General features: G+C 32.7%; 1 protein-coding gene across 1 annotated transcript in view; it reads right to left on the bottom strand.

Moving 5' to 3' along the window:
- Positions 1-15564, bottom strand: part of NDUFS4 (NADH:ubiquinone oxidoreductase subunit S4) — a 131280-nt gene that overhangs the window by 73465 nt on the left and 42251 nt on the right. The window lies entirely within an intron of this gene.

Here is a 15564-nt window from a genome sequence, read left to right as displayed (position 1 = left end):
GAGACTGCCAGTGGCAAGGACTGTACTGCTCTATGTGAATGTACAGTAGCTAGTCTGTCACGAAAAGACAGAAAATAAAAAGCTGAAGCAACTATTCTGGAACTCTGATCCCTTAAATGATGGCATCAGAAGGAAAAAATCTTAAAAGTAAAGTACAACTATATAGCTTTATAATGGGATATTAAAACTGAAAAACTGTTTCATCAGAATTAAAAAACAAGATAGTCCAACAAGGTACGACCTTCATAATTATTTTAATAGAACAACTAACAACTACTTTGGTCCAAGAACTTAGTTGTTAAAAATTCAGAAATGAAATTGAAATAAGAATATGTAGTCTTCAAACAAGAACCATTTTAATATAACTTCTAACTCTAAACAAACGATACACTTGTCAAATATAAAATGGATCGTTATCAACTGTTTCTAATAGATGAAGGGAAAATTTTCAGTGTTAAAAAAAAAATCTAGCTCCTTTACATTATATTCTTCTTCAAAAGAAGTTTTTAAAACTAAGATTTCCTATTTCAAGAATATTTTATACTTTCTATCAGTGAACTGCCATGGATATTTGGCTTGGTGACAGTTAATTTCTAATACTATTTTCCTGAGTCACTTAATTTTAGAGACTTCCTTCTCTTATTTATGCAGCATAATGTTTGTTTATTTATAATTGTTAACTGTGGTTTTCTTCACTAAACTGAAAGCTCTTTTTATATGCCTCATTTTTACTATATTAGGTGCTTAATCAATATTTATGGACTGACTAGAATATCAATATTTTATATTTCTCTAAATTAGTTACAAATATTCAGAAATATTTCTTTCAGAAAATAAAATGACCATAGATATACAAAATTACCATTTAATATGTCAAATGAAAAATAATAAATTTACACCAGAAAATACTATATACATATATGTATATAAATTTGCATACATATACATGTATAGATACACACACATGCAAACATAACTATTTGTAATATTATAAGAGATATTAGGTAGTACTGCACTGTGTAAAATTCAACTTTCAATAAATATATTTGAATTCAAATTTGAAAATTTGAATTTTCGATAAATATATGATCTGCTTGAAGGAAATTCATGTTACAAAAATATAAATTCAGATATGATTACTGATAATGCAAAATTGTTTCACTTATAATGTACAAAAATTTGAAGGTGATTCTATCTCAAATTAAGTTCATATAGTTTATTGCTATCTTAAAACTATCACATTAGAGAAGTTATAAACTAGGCCTCCATTTTCTTAATATGTATATTTGAAGGAGACAAATACCATGACCTACTTTGTAGTCTCGTCTATTTCTAAAGTCTAATGTGGGAAGAAGACATCATTTTGGAAATTTTAGTGCTTAAGAACTTATTCAATATGGATTTTAAGGATATACAATTTAAAGATCTAATATATAGTATTATCTTGCATTAAACTAATTTTAAAATAATGTGTTTAGTGTAAGTAAAGACATCAGAATATTAAAATATAATTTTTCATGGGAACATAGCCCTCCATATTTGGTAATAGGGATTCATCAATCAGAGAACTTTAGCATTGGAAGCAATTTCAGCAGCCATCTAAGTATATGGCACATTCACTAACAGAAAAAGAATCATTTTTATAACAAAGCCAGGAACTGGGCACTTAAACTTTACTGAAAATCTCCATTGAGAGAGAACCAAATAGCATATTTCTATTTCAAAGAAACTGTAATTGCTAGCAATTACAAATTTATTCTGAATTTCCCTCTTTGCAACTGCTCTTAGTTATACCCTCTGGTATCAACTAAAGATTAATCCCTTTCCCATGAGAAAAACTTCAAAAAAAAATATTAAGGCTGGACAAAAACCACAGAATATGAAATGTAAGAGCTGTAAGGTAATAAGGAAGGAAACAATAAAAAATGAAAGAAAAAAAAAACAAAAAAAGGTATTTTTTAGCAAATATACAGACTAGGGATAAGTGATGGAATTAGGGTTTCAGGACCCAACAATGAAGAAGCTTCTACCAAGGCAAGCCGAAATCTTAGAAACTTTCCATAGCATTAACCTAGGGCATTGAGGTAGTAGTCAGTATGTGCCAAGAAATGGGACTAAATCCCAGGTATTTTTAACTATAATGCCAGCTCTATTCATCTATTTTGCTGTCTCTCAACTAAGTAGAAGAACTAGTAAAATTGGTTTAATGGCAAATCTGTATTTACAAAAGGGAGAAAGCAGTTCTTGTTAAGGGATAGTAGAGATAAAAAATTCAGAAGAGAAAAGGTCTTAACTGCAAGAGAATTAAGAAGAGAGTGAGAAGAAAAAAAAGAAATAAGGATTTTATTCTGGAAGACTTTAACACAAGAATGGAGATATAAAGGAACCTAGCTAGTAAAATAGATCAAATGAAGGTTTTCTAAGTATGAGGGAGACATGGGAATGTTTTTTTAAAGAACAAGTAGATAGGGAAGGATGAAAATTAGTGAAAGAGTAGAGACGATAAGGGGGACCATCTGTTAAAGATGGGATGGAAACGGCACAACTTTGTAACTGTAAAAGATTGTGCCTTGGCAAGGAGAAAGGCTACCTCTTCAAGTGAGACAAAGATATGACATTGATTTGCAACAAATCCCTATTTCTTCTTTCCTCCTCATCCCTTCTAGTGCTTTGTAGAGACTCAGATTTCAGACTACAGAAGATTTATCAGGTAGCACAAACTAGCCAGTGCTATGGCAATCCTTCAGGAACCAAAACTGTCTGGGAATCATGACATCTCATCAGTACTACAGAAAAACCCTATAGCATCAGTGCTGCAAAGTTATGAATTGTCAGGATAGGGCCAGAGATTTAAGAACAGAGGGAATATGCCTATTTTATTACATCTTCAAAAGGCTTTATATATATATATACATATATTTTAAAGTGACAGGTTCTGCTCAAAGTGAGACCCCTGATGACCATCAATGTAAAAATCATGATTTTCAATTTGAAAGGGACTTTAGAACTTTACCTGGTGTCAGAATTTCCTCTGAAATTTCATGTCAGATTAGGAGTAAGGTTAGCCATTCAATCTGTGCTTGAATGTTTCCACCGCCAAGCTGCTTTGTGAAGTAATGATCATTTTATTTCATTTTTTGAAAAGCTATAATTATTATAAAGTTCCTCCTTATGTTGAATCACAAATCTGTTCCCCATATGACTTTAAGCAAAATAATGTTGTGACTAAATTTTACATCAGATAACTAGACTCAGCCATCATTTTCTTGCGTGAATTCAAACTCAAAAATCTTTGCTTGGGGTTCCACTTTTTAAAAAATCACTTAGGCATATAAGGTTTTATTAATTTACTTAACAGGCTTAGGAGGGAGTTAGAGAGGATTTGTCACTGAAAAGAAACTGTTTTAAAAAGCAGAAAATAAAATATAAGAAATCTTTTATCAAGAAATTTTCATTGTAGAGTTCTTCACAAATCAGTGTATTGCTCTCTAAAATTTCTAGGAATTTTCAGATAAGTTCATAGACAAATCTCCAAGTTTTATATATTACTGATCATGAGTGATCAGAAAAGTGGCATTTAAGCTGTTAGCATGGACAAGAGAGTAAAATAAAGCATTTGAGAAACATATCCTGCTGTGCTCCAAAGATCTCAGCTATTGATTTTGACCCAGAAGTCAATAAAGTCAGTGATATAAAAACATTGCTGGTATTTTGCTAAAAATCAAAAAAGTAAGGAGAGAGAGAGAGAGAGAGAGAGAGAGAGAGAGAGAGATATGAAAACAAGGCCCTTACATTGTAAGGGAAAAACAATGGAAACAGAACAGAAAACATCACATTAAATAAAAACTTAAATCAAAATCTGGAATACACAATGTGGTTCTAATTGCTACCTCCTCAAGAAAATTGCAAGTGACCTCCAGAAAGCCCAGAGAAGAGTAGCTGAAATTATCCATGAATGGAAAAGTTTACCATATGAAGAAACCTAAAAAAAACCAAAACCAAAAACAAAACCCTTAGAACTCTACTCTTTAAATGAAGGTTTAGGGGACAAGTGTGATCAATTTCTGAAATTCTGAAGGAGACATGTTCTCATGAAATACTGAAGTTCTACTTCTTGATGTATGAAAGAGATAGCTCTAGAACCAAAAAAAAAAAAAAGGTTCAATACAAAAACCCGAGAGGGAATGGGATGAGACACCAGAATAGGACACCTCCCCCAGGAAGTACTGTGTAGTACTCTATTAAGCCTGTGGAAAAAAGGATAGCATTCAGCTAAGATCATTTCTGTCCACCTGAAATTTACTTGAGAATAGAAACCTAGACCAATGAAACATGAATTGTCAAGCATGGGGTGGGGGGGGAGGGAGGGGAGAGGGGAAGAGAAGGAGGGGAATGGGATAGACAGAAATTACTGAAGACCTCAGGAAGAAAACTTTAAACATAAGGAGATAAATCAACCCAGAAAACATTAAGAAAAACGAGGAAATATGGTCTCTAGGGCTATTAAGTGATTCAGGTGAACATTGGAAAAATGATCCCACATTTGATAAGACAGAGGATCCTTTGGAATTTGAGAAGAACTTGGAACTAAAACATACTATTCCCAAGTGGTTCAAAAGAAAAATGAGCGCAGAATTTATGCTTATATAGCAATAATAGTAGGCAATATACAAAAACCGGAATTTGTGACGGCAAGTCTTGCTAAAGAAACAAAAGAAAGAACAACAGATTGTGAATGCAAATAGAAATGAAGGGAAATTTGGAAGAAGAGATGCAAAATACAATGACATTAAAAGAAAATATTTTTCCTATGGAATCAAAGCATATCTTGAAGATAGGATGCAGACAGACAAGCTAAAGCTCCCAAGTCTCTCAAACAACAGGACAAAGACCCTTAACACTATGATACAGAAAATAAAAAAGAACTGCTCAGAACTTCTAAACGTAGCAAAACTTTTCTAGAAAAAACTCATAACTGAAAACTTCAATATACATAATGGCTGATTTTAATAATTCAATTTAGAAACAACATGTTCATACTATATGAGGATCAATTCTGATGGATGTGACCCTCTTCAACAATGAGATGAACCAAATCAGTTCCAATAGAGCAGTAATGAACTGAACCAGCTACACCCAGGGAAAGAACTCTGGGAGATAACTATGAACCACTACATAGAATTCCCAATCCCTCTATTTTTGTCCACCGGCATTTTTTATTTTCTTCACAGACTAAATGTACACTATTTCAAAGTCCGACTCTTTTTGTACAGCAAAATAACTGTTTGGACATGTATACATATAGTGTATTTAACTTATACTTTAACATATTTAACATGTATTGATCAACTTGCCATCTGGGGGAGGGAATGGGGAGGAGGAGGGGAAAAGTTGGAACAGAAGGATTTGCAACTGTCAATGCTGAAAAATTACCTATGCATATATATCTTGTAAATAAAAAGCAATATATATATATATATATATATATATATATAAAGAAACAACATGTTCTGCATATTTATCAGGAGAAAGATTTACAAATAGAAAGGAAGGGAAATTTGGATAATGTAAGACAACTCCATATCCACTAGAAAATTAAAAAGAGAATGAAATTTTTACCAAAAAATGACCACATACTAGGGCACAGAAATATTAAAAACAAATGTAAAAGATAGAAATAGTTTATACATCATTTATGAACCATAACACAGTAAAATATTAATTAACTTAGGGACCACAAATAAAAGATAAGAGATACAAATGTAGAGAATGGTGAAATTCTAAATAATAAATAATAGTAAGGCAAAGAACAAATTACAGAAATAATTCGCTATGTAAAGGAAAATGATAGCAGTGAAACAATGTCAAAATTTTTGGAATGCAGCTAAAGCAGCAATCAGGGGAAAATGAAAAGATGTTTTTTTACAAACATGCATTAACAAAATAGAAAAGCAGAAAGTTAATAAACCAAATATATATTTTTAAAAATATAAAGTCAACTAATAAACTAAAATAAGTCAAGAAGATTAAAGCCACGCGACATTTGTATAGCATGAATTTCAAAGAAAAGACAGATTGTTTAATGAAAGTGGATTCAGAGTAAATCAGAAATATATTTTTTTAAAAAGTGAGGGGAACCTGATAGTACCAGATCAAACTGTACCACAAAGCTCTAATAATTAATTGATTAGAAAAACAGAACTATTTAATTATTTGGTACCCATTAGAAGGCAGAGGCTAATACAAAAAAAAAAAAAAAAAATACACAATATACAATAGCAAAAAGGAAAAAAGCCCACAATATCCAAGCAATAGCATAATCTTGGATAAATACAAAAGTCTCAAGTATTGAAATAAGTTCATAGACAAAAACTGTAAGGAAAGTCTGAAATCAGTCTGACAGAAATTAAGTACATGCTAACATCTTACAACAAATACCAATATAAGCTTCAAATGGATACATGAGAGATATAAAAGATTATGTCATAATAAACTAGAAGAGCAAGAAATATAATTATGCACTGAGGAAAAATTCAAGACCAAAAAAACAGCACAGCCTCTCAGAAGATAAAATGTTTAATTTTGATCAACTAAAATAAGGTTTTGTACAAATTCAAATGCAGCACAAATTAGAAGGGAGCCAAGCAAGGTATGGGGGGAGAGAGGGGAAGTATTAAGAATCTAACTGTATCCGCCCCTCAACCCACCCACTTCTACTTCCCCCAAGTATCTCTTTGACAAAGATTTGGAAAATGAATCTGACTGAATTCTGACTGGGAAAGCCAATATGCCATAATAAGTCTTTTTCCCTTCCCCAGCCTAGAATGGCTTAGGGAGACAGAATTCTTCATGCGATGTGGTGGGGATCCGTCAAGGAGAGGCAGCGGTGGTGAGGAGCATTCCAACACACAGGCTTTTCACTAGAAAGTGATCATAGAATTCCCTAATTGGTGCAGGAATGGATTGTCTCATGTGGCAGCTCTGTTACCCATCACCCAGTGCTAAGAGCTAGCAAACACCTGGTGAATATATAGAAAAGAAGAGACCTTGATAATTAGGCATTTGTAGGAGCACAGGGTCTCTGGTTCAGTTCCAAGGGAGAGAGCAGTGAGTTTGCAACCCCCTGAGGGAGTATAGGAAGCATCATTCCCTATACTTTGGGAATACTACAGTAATAGTAGCTAAAAACAAAACAAAACAAAAAAATAAAAATGAGTACAGAAAGGAGGTGTTACGAATTAGTTATCATGGGAATTTGAAGATTTGGGTTCATATTCAGAGGAAGATAATGGAGCTAAATAAGCCACTCATTTTTCACTGAGAAATGTCAAACCATCCCAAGCACAAAAACAGTTCTTGGAAGAATTTTAAAAGAACTTTAAAATTCAAATAAATGAGATCAAGGAAAAATTAGGGAAAAAATAGTAATCCAAGAAAATTTTGAAAAGAAAGTCAACCAATTGGAAATAGAATCAAAAACCCAAGTAAGAAAATATTTCTTTCAGAACTGGAACAGGATTACTACTGGGCTTATATCCCAAAGAGATTTTAAAGAAGGGAAAGGGACCTGTATGTGCAAGAATGTTTGTGGCAGCTGTCTTTGTAGTGGCCAGAAACTGGAAATTGAGTGGATGCCCATCAATTGGAGAATGGCTAAATAAATTGTGGTATATGAATATTATGGAATATTATTGTTCTGTAAGAAATGACAAGCAGGAGGATTTCAGAAAGACCTGGAGAGACTTACATGAACTGATGCTGAGTGAAATGAGCAGGACCAGGAGATCATTATACACTTCAACAACAATGCGATATGATGATCAATTCTGATGGACGTGGCCCTCTTCAACAATGAGATGAACCAAATAGAGCAAATAGAGCAATTGGAACCAAATAGTTCCAATAGAGCAGTAATGAATTGAACCAGCTACACCCAGGGAAAGAACTCTGGGAGATGACTCTGAACCACTTTATAGAATTCCCAATCCCTCTATTTTTGTCCACTTGCATTTTTGATTTCCTTCACAAGCTAATTGTACACTATTTCAAAGTCCAATTTTTTTTTGTACAGCAAAATAACTGTATGGCCATGTATACATATATTGTATTTAACTTATACTTTAACATATTTAACATGTATTGGTCAACCTGCCATCTGGGGGAAGGGGGGGGGGAGTTGGAACAAAAGGTCTTGCAAGTGTCAATGCTGAAAAATTACCCATGCATATATCTTGTAAATAAAAAGCTATAATTTAAAAAAATTTTTAAAAGAGAGAACTGGAACAGGGCAAAGGGAAGCTAATGACATTCTAAGACAAAGAAATAAAACAAAATCAAGAGTGAAAAAAATAGAAGAGAAAGTGAAACATCTCTTCAGAAAAACAAATGATCTGGAAAGCAGACAGAAGAGAAATAATATAAGAATAGCCAGACTACTTAAAAATTATAATAAAAAAAAGAATCTTCATGCTATATTACAAAAAATTATCAAGGATAACTGTTCCAAAGTTCTAGAAAAAGAAAGCAAAGCAGAAATAGTAAAAAAAATCTAACAATCACTACCTGAGATCCCAGGAGAAAATACTGGAAACAATAAGGAAAAAAAATTTAAATATTAGGGAGCTGCAATAAGGATTATATAAGATCTAGCAGCTACTACACTGAAGGACCATACATCTTGAAATATTATATTCTGTTGAGCAAAAGAGCTAGGGTGATTTCAATTTCAACTGTAGGCCATTCAGAAAGCAAATGATCTTCAGTTTGCAACCAGGAAAAGAGGGGGAAGAATTGAGGCTTTTAATGACATCTGTTATCAGGTATGCTGCCTGAGATGAGCCCAATTAATTGGCTTTCATATTCTAAAACAGTATAAATAAATAAATAAAAGGTGACAAAGCAACTGAGTAATTTCTTTCTTTTTTTATTTAATTTTTATTATATCAAGAAAACAGTGACTAATGCTGTGTGAAAAGAAATGTACATAAGGGCCTGATGAGTAGAGTTTAATATGGTTAAAAAAAAAAAAAGCAGGGATAGTAATCATGTATTTCAGATAGATTAAAAGCTAAAATAGATTTAATCAAAAGTGAAAACTAGAGAAACTTCACTGTGTTAGCAATGTCATTCATTACTGCAATAACACTATTTAAAATACTCAGACAATATAAAATATCTAAGCATATATCTGCCAAAACAGACAGAGGCACTCACGATATGAACACAAAAATAAAATACTTTTTTATACTAATAAACTCGGATCTAAATAACAAATAATATTTACTGTTTGTGGGGTAGGTAAAGCAATATAATTTTTAAAATGATAATTCTACCTAATCTATTTTTTCAATGTCATCCCAATTAAATTACTAAAAAAATGATTTTACTAAGTGAGAAAAAATAATAAAGTTCATTTGGAAGAACAAAATGTCAAGAACTTAAAAGAAAACTGGTGGAGAAGAGGGGGGTTGGGAGAGGAGGAGGAAAGGAAAATGTAAAGGAAGTAAATTCAGCAGTATCAGAACTTAAACTAAAATAAGACAAGGGTCTTGTTGAAGGGTATTGCTGAAATACAAAAAGATTAATTGCTTTAAATTAAAATTTTCTTTTATAAATAAAATCTATGTAGGGAAGAACAGAAGTAATGCAGAAAATTGGGGGGAAAACATTTACTGACAATCTCTCAGAGAGGATGTGATTGGGTTGAAATATTATTGTGGTGTAGGGAATGATGAGTGGTTGACTTAAAAAAAAACATGGAAAGATTTAAACTTATAGAATAAAATTCTATCCACCTTCAGAGAAATAGATGATAGAAAAAAGCATAGTACAGTTTTACAAAAAAAAGCATGAGTGTGTGTGTGTGTGTGTGTGTGTGTGTGTGTGTGTGTATATATATAATCTATGAATATGTAGCTTAAATGTAGCTTTCTTTGGGGGAAGAATAATGAAAATAATGCACAGCAGAGAACAAAAAAACAGGAAGCAAAGAAAAACTTGTCAGCTTTGTAAACAATGTAGTATTATAGAAGTTTTCTTGAACTGGAAATTTATTGTTTTATACTGAATCCTCTGTTATGGTCTGCTGTGTACACGACAATGTTTTTTTTTTTTTTCCTTTTCTTATTTTGTAACTAAGTTTGAAATAAAAAAAAATTACAAACAAAAAATTAAGGAGATGGTTTCTGAAAAATCTAGGAAGATTTGTATGAACTTATGCAAAATAAAGTAAGAAGAACCAGTAGAACAATTTAGACAATAACAACAGTATTGTAAGGATAATTAGTTTGAAAGACTAGGCAATTCTGATTTGCACAATGATCAACCACAATTCCAAAGAATTCACAGCAAAACATGCTATCTATTTTATAGGAAGCTGATGGACTCAAGAGTATTTATTGTTTTTATTTTATATATCAGAAAATCTAAGACAAAGAAATAAAACAATTTTATTTTCTGATATGGCTAATGCAGTAACTTGTTTTGCATGACTATCCTATTTTTATTTATTTTATACTCTATTATTTTGTTTCTGTTGTTTTCTCAATGTGTGGAGAATGGAGAGAAGCAAGACTGAAAGTCAAATAAAACTAAATTTAAAAAATAAAATTAGAAGGGAAAACAATTATTGGGGGAAGTGATTGCAGAAAGTTTCTCTGTTGCAAAAGTCTCATTTCATATAAGTGTGTATATATAATAAGTAACTCATTTGAATTATTAAGTAGAAACTATGTTGTGATAAAAATCTGCAATAAAGAGATACTGAAGCATAAAGTTCTGAGCAGGATCAATTATCAAGGCTAGCAATAGCTAATAAATGGAATCCAAGGCTCCTCTAATAGGCAAAGAACCTTCCTGATAGCTAGAGTGATGAGGGCATCCCTGAAACTCTTTCTCTTTCTCTCTCTCTGACTTTGGGAATGAGCCATGAGGTAGAGCAGCTGAGAAGCACCTTGAAGAAGAAATTCTCCTTGAACCCTGCCTCTGTGAGACCCACCCTAGGGAATGAAGATAAAAGTGGTTTGTTTATCTAGGTAAGTCTAAAGCTGGAGAATTCCATCCTTATTGAATTAAAGATTAGTGGAGAAAGACTCATTTAATTCTAGCTCAAGCCCACCCAGCCCCTATAAAGAGCAAACCCCAGCTTATAGCCAAGGGTTCTATTATAAAAAGAGCCAATTTAAAGCTCAGTCCTTGTAGAAGACCTAACATGCCATGCCAAGGAAACTCTCTCACCCTGGCATGGCAGCAAATCTCTGCCCGCTGAAATGATATTCTCCTTCAGCTTTACCCTCTCTTTATCTGTCTCACCTATTCCCCTAAAAAGACTTTATACCTCTCTGTCAGGATTTCTCTACTAGAAACTTTACTGCTCTGTCAGGATCTTGCCACTAAGGAATTCAGTCTTTCTATTCATGCATAGCAAAGGTTGACCTCCCAATGCCAATAGTAAACTTCTTTTTATCAGTCTAGCTTTTTAGGTTCGTAAATTCCTTTATGAAGGACCTCTGCACCACCAGAAGGGGGTTCCCACAACTCCCTATTCTGTGCCGAATCCTAAAAGGATTTAGGGGAGCCAAACCTCTTCATTTGGTTCCCTGAATTCCAAGCCTGCCACTAACCTCATCATTTAACTCCCTGACCTCAGGAACCCTAATCTCATCAAGAGAAGCTCTTTTTATATAGTGAAAAGATAACAGCTTTAATGACATGCCAAAACCAGTTCCTTGATGAAAACTAAACTAATACTATCATATGAATATAACAGAGGTTAAGGATGAGCTTGCATTTGACCTGATTCACAAGAACACATCTTCAGGATCCATGGTAATGGGTAAAACATATTGACTAACATCCACTGGACAATGTGGTATCAGAAATCCCCTTAAAAGAGTTGTCCAGTGTTAGGCAAAACATCTTATAACCAGGTCAATTCATCTTCACTTTCCACTTTCCTCCCTTCTGGGGTAAGACAGAATGAGTCCAGGCTGTAGCCCATAGGAACAGGAAAAATTAAACTTTCACAAACCATACTACTAAGATCTATAGTCAAATCCAAATCTGATAATTACTGATTCCAGGAATTAGGTAGTTTTTAATAAATACTACAAAATAAAATGGGATGTCATTTGTCAAATTTAGTAATTCTTTAATTGATAAAGGTTCAAAAGATTTAAATAGGTAAAAGGATTTAACCCAAGTTAACTATAACCATATGAAAATATACTCCAAATTGCCACTAATTAGAAAAATGCAAATTAAAGCAAATCTGAAGTTACATTTCATAATTTATCAGATTTTCAAGACTAATTTTTTTAAAATGACAATTGTTGGAGAGGCTATGAGAAAATAGATACATATTGATAGACCTCTAAATTATTCCAGACATTTCATAAAATCCTTTGATTCAGAAGTATCGCTACTATTTCTAAATTCCAAAAGGATCAAAGAAAGAGGGAAAGGTTCTATATATACAAAATTATTTGTAGCGGCTTATCCATGGATTTTTCTTAAGTTCTTTTCTTTGTTATACAGGGTTAGGGTTTTTTTAACCCTAACTCATTTTTAAAAGGAAAAGATAGGTGTATGGAAGGGAAGAATGTCTAAAAAATAACTACAATAACGAAAATAAAATCTCTGGAAAGAAAAACATCATATATAAATGTGTATACATATTTGTATAAATATATATATATATATGTCTATACAGATGAATGAGACTAGATGAAGTTTTCTCAGCCTTTGATATGGAGTAGGTCAAACTAGGCCTAAATCATGTGATCCCTATTCCCAAAGGTCTGAAGAGCCTGAAGATCAGGTCTAAGTTGCAAGAAGTCACATGATTTCTAGGCGTAGAGCTCTTTAAAGGACAGACCCTAGGTCAGCTTCAGGAAATGACTAATGATCATCAATGTTGTCTTCTTCCTATAGGTCAGGAAATGACCTGACCTATAGGAAGAAGACAACATTGATGATCATTAGTCAATAATGGTTACTTCCTTTTTAGTCCATCCAATGAAAAGAATTGGGTCTTTTGTTATTTAACCAGCTTTACTATTTCGGACTTATAAGGTCAGGCAAGTGTTGGGAGCCGAGATGCTTCCCAGGTGAGCTTGGGCCTCTATGCAGGGACGAAATAAATCTTTCTCTTTGTACCTGAAGATGTCTCTGATTAATTAATTTGGGGAAAGGGGTCTAGCACATCCCCCACACAAATATACACAAATGTGTACATGTATATGTGTGTATATATACACACAGAAACACATATGCACACAAATTTATATGTAAATAATTACTGACATTCATAATGCCATTCTTGAGGCTCTTAAGATCCTGAAAGATTTTTTAAATTATGACAAACACTATAACAACATAGAATTAAATAGAAATAGCTCATTCCTTATGTATACCAGTTAATCTGTTTTATTATAAGCGGTAGAGACGAGGGAAGAAATTCAATAAGGTTTTTTTTTCTTTTCTTTTTTTAGATTTTACATATTTCTATGAATCATGTTGGGAGAGAAAAATCAGAACAAAAGGGAAAACCATGAGAAAAAAAAAGGTTATAAAAGGATGTGTGGATCCATATTCAATCTCCATAGTTGTCTCTCTAGATTCAGATGTCACTTTCCACCTCAAGTTTATTAGAATTGCCTTGGATCACTGAATTTCTGAGAACCAAGTTTATCACAGTTGTTTATAACACAATTTTATTCTACAAGTATTTTTATAATACTCAGAGAGAATCCTGAAGAAATTGGTTTTAATGTTTATGGACAAATACAGTTTTACTTTCTTTTATTCAGATTTATGACCAATTCTAAATGTGGCTTGGGAAAGAAATTATAACATTCTATTAAACTAGCAGTCCTCTAACTTGTACTCCACAGAACAATAGTGTATTACAAAGGTCTGATAATAGCCTGGAACAGTAGAAAAGCACACTGGAACTGAAAAAAAATCTGGATTTAAGGCAAAGCCCAACTCTGGCTCTTACTTCCTTTGTGATCTTAGGCAAGTCACTAACCTCCCAAAGAGTCTATGAGAATGAAAAAAGGCTTTGAATGTCTGCAGAGTTTTAGGGCTCTAATCCTTTTAGTGTATGATCCAATCACAGCTATTGACTTTGCCAGTCACAGAGATGAGGGAAACACTCAAAAGTAGTTTAAAAGATTTAAGAAAAAAATGAAGGTAACTGTGGGAGAAACACGAGTAGAATGGAGTAACAAGCCAGGTAACAATGGATCTGAAGCAAAAAGAAAAAAAAAAAAAAAAGAGATGGCAAATGAAATGCAAAGAAGAAAAACATAGTCACAGCAACAAACTATTGCAATAAGTAAAACAAAAAAGAAACTAAAAAAACTAAGATGACAGTATGTCACAAAATGACAAAATGTCATAATGCCATAATAAAAGTAATTATCTTTTCAAAAACCAAATATGAAAAGTATATACTTAGAAACACTGCCAAAGTATTGAACTTCACCAATATGGAATAACTCATGTTAATATTTTCTAAATGCAATTTGTATAACAGTATATTGGTATAATTACCTGGAGGGAAAAATTGGTATAATTACCTGGGGAAAAAAAAAATCTGACTTTGATCATTTAGCACCCCCTCTTGGAGACGAGCAGTAGGAAATTAGATACCTTTTTTTCAAAAGGGCAATATGTACATTACACAATAAATATAGCTGAATGGTAAATACAATAACAACAACAAAACAAAAATAGGCTAAGGCCTAAAAGGGCAATTCCCTTATTAAACCCAATGTTTTTATTTTGTCAAGTAAAAAAGTAATCAGAAAAGAAAGAAGTGAGAGATCATGAAGAACATATAAACTTGATACATTTTTACACATTAGAAAATCATGTTTTCATGATTTTATCTTTGCGAAATTAATCTTTTAAAAATAGCAAGATATTTACAATGTATTAAAAGGGTAAATTGAGAGGCAAGGTGCTGTAGTGACTAGAAAGCTGGCTGGAAGACCTAAGTTTAATTCCTGTCTTTAACACATCCTAGCTATTGTCAATAAAGTTCATTAACACCCTATATTACCTTCAGGTATATATTATCTTCTTGTCTAGTGTCAAAATCCTGGTTTGCCTTTTAACATTTTTTGTAATCTGACTTCTTCCAACTTTTCCAGTCATACTACACCTTATTTCTTGCTACATATTCTACCATCCACTAACATTGATTTCTTACATCAGAAACTCCAGGCATTTTTACTGGCTGTACCCCCATATTTGGAGCTCTTTCCTTCCTCATCTCCACTCCCTAGATTTCTAGGCTATCTTTAAGGTTCAACTAAAATCCTCCCTTCTACAAGAAGCATTTCCTGATCCCCCTGAATGCTCGAATGTTCTATTTGTTGATAACCTCTAACTTGGCATATATATACATATATATATATATATATATATATATATATATATATATATATATATATATATATATTTAAAAGGTTTTTTGCATGTTGTTTCAATATACTGTGAATTCTTTGAGAAAAGGTACAGTTTTTGCCCTTCTTGTGCCACACTGAGTGGCACATA

This window comes from Sarcophilus harrisii, chromosome 1 (genome assembly GCF_902635505.1).
Source record: "Sarcophilus harrisii chromosome 1, mSarHar1.11, whole genome shotgun sequence".
NCBI classification, from domain to species: domain Eukaryota; kingdom Metazoa; phylum Chordata; class Mammalia; order Dasyuromorphia; family Dasyuridae; genus Sarcophilus; species Sarcophilus harrisii.
The sequence above is the reverse complement of the archived record's forward strand: the minus strand, read 5'-3'. Positions and strand labels throughout refer to the sequence as shown.